The 12,737-nt window shown below is 41.1% G+C and overlaps 1 protein-coding gene across 1 annotated transcript in view; it reads left to right on the plus strand.

Moving 5' to 3' along the window:
* The first annotated feature begins 4,222 nt into the window (after positions 1–4,222).
* oxr1a (oxidation resistance 1a) overlaps positions 4,223–12,737 on the plus strand; it is a 252,747-nt gene continuing 244,232 nt past the window's right edge. Inside the window, exon 1 of the mRNA XM_079692949.1 lies at positions 4,223–4,375. The gene's annotated coding sequence lies outside the window, so the exon portion shown is untranslated. The remainder of the gene's footprint in view (positions 4,376–12,737) is intronic.

Consider the following 12,737-nt stretch of genomic DNA (forward strand, 5'->3'; position numbering starts at 1 on the left):
GTACTCGTTCCCGAGGTGACTTCTGCAGTTACCAGATTATACATGGGGATGTTGTGATGCAGAGGAGCTTGAATAATTAGATTTTTAATATAGAGTCAAAAATGGCAACAATCGGATGAAATTATACTGACACAGTTTAATAAAAATGTAGTAAAAAGGTGTAGAAAATTGTAACGAATGTAGAAAGCACAAAATGATATACATCTAAAAAAAGATTGGAAACCAGTATATACTGTATCTACACTTAATAATAATAATAATAAATGGGATTTATATAGCACTTTTCTAGACCCAAAGACGCTTTACATTATGAGTCAGGTCGACAAACAAAACAAAACAAGAACAAAAACACAAACAAAAACAAAAAACAAAACAAAAACAGAAAAGCAGTCAGGAGGATGTTGGATCAGAGGGGGGAGGGGCGGGTTTAAGGATAAGCAGAGTTGAAGAGGTGGGTTTTGAGACGGGACTGGAACAGGGTGAGGGAATCAGACTCACGGAGGTCTTGGGGGAGGGAGTTCCAGAGCTTCGGGGCTGCCACAGAGAAGGCTCTGTCCCCGAAGCTCCGGAGTTTGGCCTTGGGGATTGAGAGCAAACCGGCTGAGGTGGATCTGAGGGACTGGGGTGGTTGGTAGAGGATGAGGAGGTCAGTGAGGTAGGGGGGGGGGGGCAGATGGTGGAGGGCTTTATAGGTGAGGACCAGGAGTTTGTAGTGAATGCGGTGTGAGACGGGAAGCCAGTGGAGTTCTTTGAGGACCGGGGTGATGTGATGCCATGATTTGGTGTGGGTGAGGAGTCTGGCGGCTGCGTTCTGGACACGCTGGAGTCTGTTGAGGGATGTTGTGCTGATGCCGAAGAGGGGTGAGTTGCAATAGTCAAGGCGGGAGGAGATGATGGCGTGAATGAGTCGCTCAGCTGCGGGGCGGGTGAGAGAGGGACGGAGTTTGGCGATATTGCGGAGGTGGAAAAATTAGGTTTTTACAACTTGGCGGATGTGGGGGTCAAGGGAGAGGGTGGGGTCGAATATCACGCCAAGGTTGCGTGCCTGGGTGGAGGGGGAAACAGGGGTGCCATCGATGGTGAGTGTCAGGTTGGGGGTTTTGCTGAGGGTGGATTTGGAGCCGATGAGGAGGAGTTCAGTTTTATTGCTGTTGAGTTTGAGGAAGTTGAGTTGCATCCAGGATTTTATTGCAGTCAGACAGGATTCGATGTGTGTGAGAGGGGGGTTGTGGGGAGATTTGGTGCTGAGGTAGATCTGTGTGTCGTCAGCATAGCAGTGAAAGTCCAGGTTGTGATGGCGGAGAATCTGACCAAGGGGGAGGATGTAGATGATGAAGAGGAGGGGGCCGAGTACTGAACCTTGGGGAACACCTTGGGTGACTGAAGCTGTGGTAGAGGAGTGATTGTTGAGGGAGATGAAGTGGGATCTGTCGGAGAGGTAGGACTGGAGCCACCTGAGTGCAGTACCTTCGATACCGATATCCCGGAGTTGGGTAAGCAGGAGGGTGTGGCTCACGGTATCGAAGGCTGCACTCAGGTCAAGGAGGATGAGGATGTTGAGGGAACCGGTGTCAGCAGAGGTGAGGAGGAAATTGAGGACTTTGATGAGTGCCGTTTCTGTGCTGTGGTGAGGACGAAAACCAGACTGAAGGGGTTCAAAAGTCATTTTTTTGGAGATGGCGGTGGAGTTGTTTGGAGATGATGCGTTCTATTGTTTTAGAGAGAAAGGGGAGGTTGGAGATGGGGCGGTAATTACTGAGGGAGGAGGGATCCAGACCGGGTTTCTTGAGGATGGGAGTGACAGCAGCAGTTTTGAAGGCAGAGGGAACGGTTCCTTGGGACAGGGAGGAGTTGAAAAGGTTGACAATGTAGGGGCAAAGGACGGGGAGGCAGGACTTCAGAAGAGGGGTGGGTAGAGGGTCAAGCGAGCAGGTTGTGGGTTTGGAGGAGCTGATCAGTTGGAGTATTTCAGGGGGGGTAACCAGAGTGAACTGGGAGAGAATGCCGTGGGGAGGAGGGCTCGGGAGGTCAAGGGAGATGGAGGGAGGAATTGTGGCGGTGGATGTTGGGGGAGATGTTTGTGTGTCAGATGCAGCGGATAGGGAGTGATTAATGGCAGTGATTTTGTCAGAGAAAAACTGGAGGAATGAACTGCATGTGGAAGTGGAGGAAGAGAGGGTGTCAGCACGGGGTTTGAGGAGCTTGTTGACGGTGGAGAAGAGGGTCCTGGGGTTACGGGAGGGGTCGATGAAGATGGTGGAGAGGTAAGCAGATTTTGCGGCATTGAGGGCGTCTCTGTAGGTAGTGAGATGGAGTTTGTAGGAATCATGGTGAACTGTGAGGGATGATTTCATGGTTAGGCGTTCAAGCTGGCGGCCGATTTGCTTCAGTTTACGGAGTGCAGGGGTGAACCAGGGTGAGGAGGTTTTAAAAGTGACATTTTTCCTTTTGAGGGGGGCCAAGCTATTGAGGGAGGTGAGTAGGGTTGAATTAAGGTGGTTGAGTTGATCATCGGGTGAGCTGAGGTTCGAGTCCAGGGGGAGAGTAGAGGATAGCAGGTCGGAGAGGTGCTGGGGATCAACAGAGCGTAAATTACGGAAAGTGATGTTCCTGGATGGGGGAGGGGCGGCGGACGGGGGAGGCGGTGGTGAACTGTATGAGTTTGTGGTCAGAGAGGGGAAAGGGGCAGGGGTGGAGGTCGAGTACTGTGAGGTTGGTGGAGCAGACAAGGTCAAGGATGTGTCCTTTATCGTGGGTGGGGAAGGTGACATGTTGTGTAAATGAGAAATTGTCCAGAAGGGAGGAAAATTCAGAAGCGTGTTTGCAGGTGGTGGAGTCCATGTGGATGTTAAGGTCGCCGAGGAGTAACAGACGTGGGGAGAGGGATGAAGCAATGGTTAGGAGTTCAGTGAGATCAGAGAGGAAGGAGGGGTGTGATTTAGGGGGGCGGTAAATGAGGATAACTGTCAGTGAGGGAGAGGTTTTGAAGGCGAGAACTTCGAAGGATGGTACTGAGGGGAGGGGGAGTTCTGTAGTCCGGATGTTCTGGTTGTAGATGACAGCCAGCCCACCACCACGGTGTGAGGGGCGGGGTTTAGTGATGTAATTAAAACCAGGGGGGGATGTTTGATTAAGCGAGAAGAAGTCATTGGGTTGTTGCCAGGTTTCAGTGAGCAGAAGGAAGTCGATGGATTTGTCCAGGATGAGTTCGTGAAGGATGTGGGCTTTATTGTTGAGTGACCGTATATTTAGAAGGGCAAAATTGGTCAAGTGGGGGGTTGTAGGGGTGGTGGCAGGCTGGAGAGGTATTACAGGCTTGATAGGCTTATGTATGAATTGACTGAAATGTTCTTCATAATCCTTTATTTATTACAACAAAGGGTTTCATTTATTTGTGTAATAGTGCTGAATAAAAGATTCCTATTTTACATATGCTGTTTTCTGATATACTGAAGAATGATGCAGGACATTTCACAATTAGGCAATGTTTAACTGTAAATGGATTATAAAAATTGTTTGTGTTGGGAGCCTTGCATCAACCCCTAAAAAACATTGAACTGTTGGTTGTTATTTAAAGAGGCCCTATGTTGTTTGGCCGCTTCATGTCCTAATACGAGTGACATGTAACATTGGCACTTCTGTTGGCAAGTGCTTCAAAAGGTTGTAGGTGCTAGGCTAATGGGCGGGACATCTCTAAGCGGTTGATCAATCGCAACAGAGCCGGCCAGCTAACCAATCAGAGCAGACTGGGCTCTGGTTTCAGACAGAGGGCGAAAAGAGGTGCTGCAGCACAGGCAGTATGAGACAAATAAAGAGTTTGTTGAACATTAAAGCAAATATGAACCTGAACATTTGCATAATATGTCCTCTTTAACAGATGATTGTTATTAATATGAGTTAACTTCATTGACCTCCCTATTTATATAGAGGAAGATAATTATGTTCCTGTTGCTTTTTAAATATGTAATTGGTGAATTTACCAACAGATACTTATAATTAAACTCGTAATTAAATGACTATTTCACAATTTCCAGCTACTAGTTCAACTAGCTACTAGTTATTTCCACCCTTCCCTGCAACTACACTACCATCCTCATCCCTGCAGTACATCCCAGGCTGACATAGCTCCCCTCTCCTCCTCTCTCCCCCCCCCTCGCTGGGACGCCTGCTTGGTATGATCCGCTCCTCCCCTCTCTACGTCTCACGGATGGTACTTTCTATTGGGAGAAGGTCAAATGACTCCGCATGTGTACCCGTGTGTACATTCCCGGGATGGTGCACGCCTGATGAAGAAATACCTCCAACAGCAACTACCGCGTGTCCCAAAATGTTCGCGAGCGTCTGAAGCGGCTCCTCGCGCCATGTCCGTCTGAAAGTAAGTACCGGTGTGCTGTGACGTGTTTGTGACCAAACGATTCACCCGGCTTATATTTTGATATGGGCGGATAAGTCGTTTCCTTATGAAGCTTTAATGTTTGCGAAGTGTTGTGTTTCCGTGCAGCAGGGGCCCGGATGTTTTACAAATAGTTATTTGTTATTTATATATGCTGGTTCTTGTGATGCTTTAACTCGGGTGAAATGCAGCTGACTAGTCGAGGAAATTGTTCCTAAACGCACCATTGTAAGTCGTTCAATTGTTCTACTACTATCATGAAGTAGCTTCTATCCAAGTTTCGCATTATTATTGACGTGTTTCAAACATTTCCTTGTACTCTAATTTATTTTAAAGGTTAATGGATACATATCCGAGCAAAAGTAGGTAAGGGAATGTCTACATGAATAATATAGGAACTACTAGAGCGGAATAAAGACAGCATTAAGTGAGTTTTTACAGGATATTATTGATTGAACAACATTAAAACAGAGCAGACATAGTATTAATTGAAATACTTTTATCATAAGCTCAGGCATATCTGTATAACATCGTGCCTTCTTTTAGGGACTGCCTACATGAATAATATAGCTTCTTTAATAGTGAGTTGATAAGTGGATGTTTACCTCATTGACTCTCATGTTAATGCCATCTGAGGTCAGTTAATGTGGGGGTGTGGAAAGTTCACTCCTCAGCAAGTAGAAAGCTCAGAGGAAAGGAGTAGAGTCATCAGAGTCTGCCCAAACACCCCTTTGCCCCCCTGCAGAAAAGCCATGTAGCTAAGCCTATTACAACATTACATAATGCTAAAGGGATACCCCCATAAGGTGCAGAGCGCTCGGCCTCCAGGGTCTGTGTATTGTCCGGGCTCCTTAAGCTCTTATTATACACCATAATAAAACATGAGTGCAGCGGGGTCAGCGTGTTCAGGTGAGGTGTATTACGGTCCAGACACATACTGTAGGGCTGCAACAAAAATATGTTTTTGTAATTATAAATATGCTGATTATTTTCTCGATTAATCGTTTGGTTCACAAATATTAGAAATGTGAAAGTAAGTTAAGTCCAAAGTAATGTCCAACTTGATTTTTCAGTTTGAAACCCAAAACATATTCAGTTTTTAATCTGCTCTAAAAGAGAGGAAAGTCATAACATTTAATTGTTTATAATTTCTCTGGTTTTATTCTATCATTCAAGCAAGTTTGATTAATTAACTTATTGATTATTCAACTAAACAAGCTGTTCCATTAAAGTAACCCACTCGCCAGGTTTCCCTCACCATAGGGTTGTGCCATTTTTGTTATAAAACTGCTGATAATCGAGGTTCTGTCAATCGTCTAATCAATTAAATGACTTATTGTTTCAGCTCTAACTCAAATTGTGATTACATTTTAAATGCTGACCAACTTTCCTAGCCTTATTCTCGTCATCAAGATGAGACTAATATTGTGAATAAATAGGGATTTGGAGAAAACATATACCATAATACTAAAGCATCACGTTGACAGACGCGATTACCCTACCACACCTTGAGTGATGACTCGTGATGAAATGATGCACGGCCCTGCTGGTTCTGATTAATCTTTCACCCTGCCGTCTTCAGTGAAGGCTCGCTTTTACCAATTGATTACTGCATCGATATTCAAGTAAATAAAACTGAACTAAATTCACTTGGAAGAAATTATTTTATGCTTGGTCTTTACAAATTAAACAAATTCAATAAGTGTAAATTAAATCTTCGTGTAAAGTATATCAAACTGTGCTTTGATGCTTTTGATGCTTTGTTTTGGCACTGATAAGCTGATGCTGTGAGGCTCTGTGTTTTTCGACTAAATTCAGTATTTCTCAGATTCATCTGTGAGTCATGTGGTGTTTTAACAGCTGCAACGATCTCATCTATCTCTGCAACCTCATTAATACACACACACACACACACACACACACACACACACACACACACACACACACACACACACACACACACACACACACACACACACACACACACACACACACACACACACACACACACACACACACACACACACACACACACACACACACACACACACACACACACACACACACACACAGCTCTCAGGTAGAGCTGCTACAGACACCAGAGATGTGATGTGTTGCCAAGCTGATTTTTTCCTGAAAACACGCTTTGTGTTGTGTAAAATGTTGAGTGTTGATCTGCTGCTGTTTTTGTACTAAGTTGTTTCATGTGCCATTATTAAGTACAACATTTTATATTGAGGTTATGCTGTTTGACTGTCTATGAAGTTAAATAAGTGTCTGTATAACCCTGAGTGGCCCCATGCAGATTTTGTTATGGTGATTCTACAGTATGGAGCTCTATGTAAAAAGTATCCTGGAGTAATGTGTTCCCCGAGTTAGGGTCTTACTCTTTTATGATATAGATTTATATTGATAATGAAGAGATGATGGCCAATTGGTTTTTCATGCGCTGACAATACAATGATTTTTACTTATTATCATAACTAAGTTTAAAAATAAAAAAAAATGTATCTGGTGGAGCGTCATGTCTGCCCACTGAGATTTGTGAATCGGCACCAGTGACGAGGGGATTTTAAGTCTCTGACTACCAACCAGTTTGCAGTCACTTTTCCATAGTTAGTGTAATGCATATTAATTGTTGATGTTAGGCACCATAATAATGTCAAATGCTATTGTTTAAATATACATTGCTGTTATATTTAAGGTTAGATTATTCATGAAGTTTCTTCATAATCTTCAATTCCAAATAATTTCTGATGTTGATTACAGAAAAAGATTAAAAAGAGGATTTATCATTTAATAAAAACAATATATACTATTACTGCTACTAATAGCAATTTGATACTTGTGGAAATACAATATTTTAGCAACAGAAATATGTTTATTTACATATAAACCCCCCCTCCAATCTCCTGGTCTTGAGTAACCACAATTAAATAATATTTTAATCTTGAGTGGGTTGATCTCAACCCACTATGTGTTGTTAATAGTTGTATGTCCTATAGTAAAACACAATACAGGCCAAAGAGAGTCTCTATCACTGGAGACAGACAGAGCTCTAAATCTACTCTGAACTGGCTGCTGCTAATCCGTGTTCAAACCCTTCTGAAACTCATAGAAGCTGTTAATATACAAAATAACAAAGATGCATTGATGATGCTGGGCAGTGCCATATGAGACTGTTAATCTTAAATAATTAATCTCTCAAAGAGGGTTTGTCTGCAACCAAAATCACCTCCCCTCTGATCATGGGCCAAAGTTTTTCCGCTGCTAAGCACTTTGTTCAGGCTGCATAAGAACCCTGCAGTCTCCAAATGTTCTCTTTGCAGTCCAAAAAAGCACAAAGTCTAAAAACGTTACTTGATTAACTAAATATATATTTAAATAACCACATGGCTCGTACATGGAATCGTTTTCATTCCAACTTTTGAAGTGACATTAATGCAGTTAATCTAACAAGTTTGCTCAATAACAACAGCTGGTATGATAAAAGGAAAAACCTTTAGCAGAACAAGGAACAGGGAGCATTATTCAACTTTAAGGCACCCTTTGGAGTTTCAAACCAAAACTTAAATTGCTATTTTATATCGTTGTTGCTCACCATAACTCACTTTGTGTTGTTGAGCTCTAACAAATAAGCTGAATTAATGCCTTTCCTCAAATAAAACATTTGGAAAACATTTATTTTAGGTGTTTTAAATTAAATGGACCTAATCATGACAACTCCAATATCTCCAAAGCAATTCATGTGATTTATTAGTTTAGTTCTTATTTGTGATAACTTGTTATTTCTTTATTGTCTATTTTAAAATGTGAAAAAATCATTTAAAACTTCCAAGAGCAAAAGGTTATGAGATGAAATGTCTTGGACCCTGTAACATTCCCAAAGACATTAATGTTCCTCAATATTTTTGCTGTGATTGGAAACGTTGCAGCTAGAATCCATTCTGTCGATGGATTAAAGGAGTAATCACTGCAGAGCTACCTGGAATGATCCCAATTGTTTGAAACTTACTGGTATTCATTTGGAATTAAATTGAAATTGAAAGTCCTCCGCTCTTGGCAGGCAGCTGCATGTGCATTTCATCCCGGTGCTTGTGCCAGCAATTAAACTGCTCAATGATGGAATTTAATCAGTTTTATTTCATCTTTTGCTATTGTTAGCTTTATACAGACTGTAATTTTTGTTATGGTGCAAAGGTACAATGTTTCAACCCTTAATAGATAACTGAGAGAAACATACAGACGGAGGGAAGGATAGTCCTGAATCTACAAGAAAGCAATTAGATCATGACAAGGGCAGTGACACAATGATTTGTTGTCGTCTTATGTAATGTGGTTCCAGGAATCCAGCTGAAAAGGAATTTCAAAGCTTCCAAGACACACACGCTTCTATTACGATGCTCTACCGGCTTGCGTCATTGTTTACAAAGATGCGCCAGACCTTCCCAGACAGGACGCTGCTTTGCTTTGACATCAACGCTCGAAATACCCTAAAGACTGCTTTCTTTTCTCACCCCTCTGTGTGTGAGTTTTCTCTCTTTTTCTGGCTTCCTCTTTGTTATCCTGCCGTCTAATGATTATAATCTCCAAAAGAGATTTACAGAGGTTTAACCTCCTCAGCAGTCCTCTTAAAAAAGAGCAGGTGAACAATAGTGTTGGAGCGGCTGTAGCAGTTTGTAGGATGTAGTAGGGTACACTTGGTCCTGGTCCGACTCGATAATAGCTTCACCTACTATACAGTAAACAGAGGCATGGGACTGGTTGGAGGATTACAGAGGATTTGCCATGCTAAGCCACAGACCAATCCCAGTGACCCCCCCCCCCCCCCCCCCCTTCCAACTCCCCAGTGGTTCCTCCTCCTTCTCCTTTCGTGAGCATAGCAACAAACCATCCTCCTCTTCTGTCCCTTCCCAGTCTTCTTTGCCCATGATGCATCCCGGGGCTGGGACCTACAGTGTAACCTAATTCTCTGATTTATATTGGCCCAATTCCAATCCAACCCCTACATCAGCGGCTTTCAAAGTGTGAGGCGTGCCTCCCTGGGATGAGAAAAAGATAACGAGAAAAAGATGAGTAAAGTGTCATTTGCACACTTTTGGCTGTCTGTGGAGACCGAGTTCCCCCACCTCGCCAAAAAGGCTGTGAAAGTGCTCATTCCATTCACCTCCACCTACATGTGTGAGTGCGGGTTTTCCGCATTGACTTTGATCTGAAGCAAGTGCCGGTCAAGGCTGCAGCCAGAGCATGATCTGCGTTTATTCCTGTCTACATTGCATCCCCGCCAGAGTCCTCCACGGGTCTGGTTTTCAAGACCCGCTCCCACCCGGTACCCGCAACGTGCAATACTGAACCCGCCCCGCCACCCGCACATATTGCCAATTAGTTCTGCAAACCGACCCGACCTGGCGGCACAAGATCCGTAAACCGACCCGAACCCTCATATCCTATGAGTAGTGAAAACATGCAATTATTAACACACACAGTTGCGTATTGGTCTCAAAAAGCGTGGGATGTTGGTTATTTTCTCCATCTAGGATGAAACCCTGTCTCCTAAAAATGACGTTCCCACAGAACTAAACTTCATTCTCAATTACGTTTAGCTAGAAACGTATTTTTCTCCCACGTTACGTTCGTTATGAACGTATCTCAAATACGTTTATTTTCTACATATCTTTGCCATTTATTGTCTTGCTTATAATAATGATAATAGTAATTTATAAATATCATTTTAGAGCACACATTTGAAATCAGTAGGCGAGGCTGTAATTTCCCCAGCTGTTACTCTCATGAGCGAGGCAGAAAATAAGTCGTTTATTGCACCTCAAACATTAAAACAAATCCAGAGTGACGTGTTTCTGTACTTCCTCTAAGAAGAAAGTAACAGAAGATCTCTGTGGCTTCAGGCTTGATCGCCGTTCAAATGACAGCGTTGGTTTCCCCGAAAGTGGGCGGGGCTGTAAAGTGACGTAGATTTTACTCTCATATATTATTCAAAACCATTCTATTTATTCTAACGTAAATTACATGCCAGTGTTTTATCTTTTTATTTATTTGTTTTTATTTTAAACCGTATAATGTCAGATTTTTTTTTTGCCGTCTGTGAGGAAAATAAAAGGGGCTCAGAGCCTCAAAATACTGAAATCTGGATTTTTGAAAATCTTTTTTTCCTTCTAATTTGTTATTCTTTTCTAAATAACACACTGTTATTTACTCAACAATAACACACAATTATCCTTGTTTTTATTTATTCGTTTAATTCTATAATCTTGGGCTTTTTAGCCGTAAATAAAGTCACCGGAAACAGGCGTAGGCCTATAAGGGACATTTCGAGCGATACAAACCACCCACTGAACAGATTATCCAAGATCCTCAGCTTGAAGCTCGTTGATTGGATGTTTTAGCCGCAATACATGTTGGGATATGATGTTAATGCAATATGATATCCGAAAACATCTAAAAGAAATAATAATAATACTTTATTCCGAGTGTTCTTGCTTTTCTCTTTGGAAGTCATCACATAACAGCATTGTAATACACGGTTTGGCTGCATTAAATATTACACATCTGCCGTAGTTCTTTATTTATAGAGCCCTGATGAGAAGACTTCTGGACAAACTTGAAGAACTGCCGCCAAAACTGAATATGTGACGTGGATCATAAATATATCCACAATTAAACAACGTCTTGCATTGCTTTTCACAAAATATGTCTCCTTGCAGTATCAACACTAATTCGGCTGACTTTTATATTTGATCCAATTGGTAGATAGGTTATATTTACACCATAACGGTTCACAGCTGATAGAAAAGGACTTGTAGTTTTTAAAGATATTACTGATTTTCTTTGAATACTGTATAAGAATGTAAATACTGAGTTGAGAGAATAGTCAGGGGATTTGGTTGATGGGAGACACATCTATGGAATCACAATTTCAATAGCTTACCATTAAATGACGGATATACCTTTCTGTCTATGATATTTTACAAATCAGATATTAATGTTAGAAGTAAAATAAATGTAAAAACATGAGTAAAACTACACATCTTAAGATGTTATACATACATAAGTGTCCTAATAATACACAATTATTATTAGTATGCTGTGTGTACCTTGTGTGCACCACCTAGTGGTTAAAGCACGTTATTGAATTATTTTTGTTGAATAATGTTGTTTTTGTTGAATAATGTTATTTGATGAAAAAAATATTAAGAGTACATACTTTCATAGGGGGAAAGTAGAAGGTCAATGATAGAAATATAGAATATAAAAAATCAAGAAGATACTGTAAGTGATCTCTACAATAAAACAGTTTAGTGCTGGATGTACAAAGATATTAATAGGAAGATGTGCAAAATAGACAAACTAATTAACCTTTAACACATTAAATAATACTTTAGGTTAAGGTCTTCTTTCAAATAAGAAAAAAGCTTTGGGGGTATCTATCTAGAGATAAATATTAAGCCTGACAACGTACTTAACGTCTAATATATTGCTTTCCTGCAATGTTAACTATGTTGAAGCACTTATTTTAACTGATATTAAACACATTAATTATACTCTTATGTATGTGGATAGTATAAGAAATGTGCAGAATATGACAGTTTAATGGTGGAGGTATAGACACATATTGATAGATGTCTTGTAATGCACTGTTGAGGAACCTGTAACCCAAGTTCTTCATTCATTGCATAACTACACTGTAGTTGTGTATATGATATGTGAATAAACCTTAGAAAATCTTAATCTTGAAAGGGATGTGCAAAATAGCAATTATATACAGTTTTTAATTAACTATTAGTAGAGAATAACGAGTAATGAATATACTTTATAGAGATCTGCAGATAAATGTAAATGTCTTCTCAAGCACCAACTATCAAATATCTCTCCTGATTGTTGGCACTTGACAATCACCTTAACCTGAATTGTACTCGGGCGTAACTAAAGTCTGCTTTAAGGGTTGTTTATATTTCACATCATTAATCAGAATCTGCAAAGTAACTAAAATAAATGTATTGGAGTAAAAATACCAGGTTAACCTCTGAATTGTAGAGTAGAAGAATTACAAAGTAACAATGAGCTGTAATGTGGGTATATATTAATGCTGCCCATTATGGATAAAAGCGATTTTCACCCATTTAGTAATTACATGTTTTCAATTTGTACACACCAATTTGTTTACTATCGCCTGAACCTCCAGGGCCGTACACAGTTTAATACTGTCAGCTTCTAATTTTGGGAAAAAATAAAACGTCTTTTAAAACTACAATTCCCAGTAGAGACGTGCCATAGAGAACATGTTGCGAAACACAATAGCCAGCATGTGTAGTTCTCGGGGGGCGTT

The sequence above is a fragment of the Notothenia rossii genome (assembly GCF_949606895.1).
Source record: "Notothenia rossii genome assembly, chromosome: 7".
NCBI classification, from domain to species: Eukaryota; Metazoa; Chordata; class Actinopteri; order Perciformes; family Nototheniidae; genus Notothenia; species Notothenia rossii.